The following is a 4,819-nucleotide window of genomic DNA, read 5'->3' on the forward strand; positions in this document are numbered from 1 at the left end:
TATATATATATATATATATATATATATATACATATATATATATATATGTGTGTGTGTGTGTATAAATGTATATATGTATATACATACATATATGTATACACACACACATATATAGAGAGAGAGAGAGAGTAATGATATTATGAGATGGTGAGCTCAAATCTTATCGTGAGCTGGACTAATCAAGTCATCAAATTCATGATCGGCACCATACATCTTGTTCAACACATCATGAAATGTATATGATAAAATTTTCATATAATTTAGAATCTTCTAGAGTATGAATCAAACTATTTGATATATTGATTTTTCAGGCGGTTTAACAGTCGCCCCCTTCTACACATACCTAAAATAATGATTAAAAATTTCAAAACATAATTTTTTCCACATATATATCATGATGAGTGCAAATCACGAAGAGTGGTGCAGATCTACAATAAGAAAATTTCAAAACATAATTTTTTTCACATATATATCATGATGAGTGCAAATCACGAAGAGTGGTGCAGATCATCATTTCGAGTAGCCTATTGGGCTAGCTCACGATAAGAATCTAAGCTCACCATCTCATTTTATCATATTCATATACATACATACATACATACATACATACATATATATGTGTGTATGTGTGAATAACGGATATGTTTGGTACCAAGCACCAAATTTGGTGCTTGGTAGTGAAGTGCTCACTTCTCATCCACTCGTACAATTATCCAACCCATGTGCGCCCGTGTGAATGTAGTTTCCCCTTTAACTAAATGATATATATATATATATATATATATATATATATGTGTGTGTGTGTGTCATTTTCTTTCTTTATTACTTTAAGTCATTATCTATCTTTTATCTTTTGTTTTTAGCTATTATGTATAGAATCTTTAGTTTTATGTCACGTCTTTGTAAAAGTTATTATTGTACTTTAGAATTTTTTTATAACTTTGAGTCGTTATCTTTCTTTTAATTTTTTGTTTTTAGCTATTATTTATAGAATATTTAGCTTTATGTCAAGTCTTTGTAAAAGTTAAGTAAATTGTTGTACTTTAGAATCTTTTTTTAGGTGTAAATTTTATCTAATTATTATGTACACTTCTATTTAAGGAAATGCACTAGTCAAAGGAGGATTCGTTCTTTGGACAACTTATACTTCTTATGTAATTTTATCTGCGCACTTTGATCCAAATGGGTATTGAAGCCAGTGGAGTTCTCATCTTGAATAACATGTTATACTTACTGATTAACGTGCTATACTTACAGGCGAACGTGCTATACTTACAAGTTAACGTGCTATATTTACTGGATAACATATTATACTTACTGGTTAACGTGCTATACTTACAGGCTAACGTGTTATACTTACAAGTTAACGTGCTGTACTTACAGGTTAACGTGCTATACTTACATTATAACGTGTTATACTTACAGGATAACGTGTTATACTTACAGGCTAACGTGTTATACTTACAGGCTAACGTGCTATACTTACAGGCTAACGTGCTATACTTACAGGCTAACGTGATGTACTTACAGGTTAACGTGCTATACTTATTGGTTAACGTGCTATACTTACATGTTAACATATTGTACTTACAGGTTAACATGCTATACTTACATTATAATGTGCTATACTTAGTGGATAACGTGCTATACTTACAGGCTAACGTGCTATACTTACTGGTTAACGTGTTATACTTACAGAAAACGTGCTATACTTACATTATAACGTGATATACTTACTGATAACGTGTTATACTTACAGGTTTCATGCTATAACCTAAAAATGCTCGTAATGCGTAACCTGAAAATGCTCGTAATACGAAGAAAATAGACTAGAATCTATCATCAGAGTTAACGGGAGTCGTAACTGGGTTGGGGGCGGCGTCGGCTGGGAGGGGGTGACGTCGGCTGGGAAAGGGGGCGACGTTGGATGGTGAACGACGGGCGAGAGAGGAGGGGAGAGGTCGGTTGTAAGGAGGAGAGTCAGGGCTTGGGCGGCTGTAGGATTTCTCTGGGGAATGGAGGAGAGAGAGATGAGTTTATATGGTAATGAAAGGGGTATTTTGGGAACTTTACACTGTTTCCGTATAAATACAAGTTTGTTAAGTATTGTATTTTAGAGATTGGGTTTAAAGATAAATACAAAAAGAGAGTTGGGTTTAAAGATACAAGTAATACTACTTGGGTTTAAAGATAAAGGGGAGTAAACAAATGGGCCTAAAAACAAAAAACCCCTAAATACTTATATGGTTTTGTCTTATATACACATCCTTCTTCAAAATAATTTTCCATTTTATTTTATTTCTCCCTTACTCTACTAGAATAGATTAGATATAACTTCATGTTACTAAATAACAAAGAACAAAGAACCTAATTCTTCCTCATAAAATTCATTTTTTCTATCTGCAACCTGACTATGGTATGAGCCCTTAGACTCATAGAAAATTTTTGATTGCTTGTTAGTTGTTTAATGTTCAATGCTAAGCCAAGACGCTAAATTTTTTTAATGACAACACGATTGAAGTCAGGACTCCTAACACTAGACCACCTCTCAGGCAATCTCTTCTTATCATTCAAGTCTGCCTCGTAATAGAAAGAAATGAATATAAGCAAGAATGTAGTCTAGTTCTTTATTAATTTTCACATGAAATTAGTCATAAATAGCTAGAGAGATTGGGGAGACTTCTCCTAAAGAATAAAGAAATTTTCTTAAGCTTCCAAGATGAAAAGAACTCCACTAGCTCTAATACCAATTCGGATCATGTGCAAAGCTCAAGTCAATCAAAATGTCAAATTTATAAATCCTTGTCTTCTTTATAACTTAAAGCTAATGGTGGGCGTGGGCCGATTCGAACCGCAGGCTGAATCGACCTAGCCCGCCTTGGATCAAGATCTAACACGATCTATAGTGGGCCACGCCAACCCGGCTCATGATATACCCAGGTCGTGGGTCAAATTGGGTTTCGCTCTAGACCCACAGACAAAGAAGAATGCTCGACCCACGCTTGACGCGGCCCATGTCCAACTTGGCCTAGATCGTTTTAGATGATAGTTATATGTTGATGTATTTTAGTAGCAACTCAATTGAAAATCGTAACCTCCACGAGTTTTGAGTTGTAATTTTCATAGTAATTATAAAGAGTTTCTAAGCTATATTCTGTATTTTGATGAATATTTATAATCATTTTGATTTACCGAAAACACTCAAATTATTGTGCATCTTTTGTTGTTTGAGATAATTCCATCACCAATTGTAAATTTTATGGTTTAGACTTTTCAAAAAGATAAAAATACGCTTCTCCCTCTTTACACTATACATATTAATCTAGTAAAAAACTTGAAAATAAAAAAACAAAAATAAATAGAATTGCACAGAAAAAAGAATGCAATCAACCCGATGACGAAGTCCTTAGTCTAGTCCACCGAGGCCTGCCCGGGTCTGAACTGACCCAGACCAAAAATGGGCGGGTCGGTTCATGGGTCAAGCCCAGCCCACGCCCACCATTACTTTAAGTTGTTGTCTTTCTTTTAGTTTTTTATTTTTAGCTATTATCTATAATATAAAGAATCTTCAGGTTTATGTCACCTCTTTGTAAAAGTTATGTAGTTTATTGTACTTTAGAATCTTTCATTTTGAGATGCAAAGTTTATGTACTTATTATGTATCTTTAACACTTTTATTCAAGGAAATGAAGGGAGGATATCTCCCTTTGGACAACTTGAAACTTATATTTCTTATCTTATGTAATTTTTTAAAATTATCAAGAAAGAGTTGTTGACTTAAATTGTGAATTTGTGAGGACTGACAACAAAGATTGACTAATACGTGTAAAAGCAAGATTAAAAAAAAGAAATTCGGAGGCTAATTCATATAAAATGGAATAGAAGTTCGAGACAATTTTATTGAGATTGTATTTTGCATACTACGAAAGAGCAGTGAAGGCAATGGTACCCGATGGTTTTGCATGTCATAATAGACAAGGGTGATTTCAACAACTCTACATGTGAGTTACATAGTATCTCTAATCAGTAAAACAATTATGGGTAAAAATAACAGTGAAGAAGATGGATCAGTGAAATTTATCCAAATAACTTGTGCATACTTCATGTTTCCCTTCATGATATCATTGTTCCTTTAACAAACAAATTGCCACATAGCTCTTTACTATTTACATGAAAAAGAATCAACATTGTGTACAGACTTTTTGCATCTTTTAGGATTAAATTGTAGACCTATATTTTTTCCCTGAAAGTCATAGGTTTGATGTTTTTGTAATTCTGCTATTTAGTTTTGTACTTTTTTTAATCTAAGAATGATGAAAATTTTGATGCTAGGTCCTCTCATCATTTGCTTCTAGGTGCCAATGTTTTAAAGGCGATGCGTCATAACGCCTCAGGCTCAGATGAAGCGATCTTGTAACTTAGCGCCTTACGTATTGTCATGCGATGAAGGTTGTTACTAAGACGAGCGCCTTATGGCACCTCATGATCTCACTTTGGTGCCTCAGGCACTTGCCTAAGGCATGTGATGCAAAGTACGAAGTGTTTCTCTGTTTCAAAATATTGAACATGTGAAAGATGTCCAGTAAAGTTTGTTTTCATAATTGGTTTTGTATTTCTCTCTCGTGTAATGTACTTTATCAGCTATATTATTTTGAGAACATGTCACAATTTGAACCTTAAAGTTCAAATATTGTTGCTTACTAGTCTATGTTAGCAGTTACTAATTAATATTAGTGTTCAATATTTGTTATTTACTACTTCATATAGATGGTTCATGACTTATTAGATTTAAGACTTTGAAAATTGGCTGTGATTAATT

Source organism: Asparagus officinalis, chromosome 1 (genome assembly GCF_001876935.1).
Source record: "Asparagus officinalis chromosome 1, Aspof.V1, whole genome shotgun sequence".
NCBI classification, from domain to species: domain Eukaryota; kingdom Viridiplantae; phylum Streptophyta; class Magnoliopsida; order Asparagales; family Asparagaceae; genus Asparagus; species Asparagus officinalis.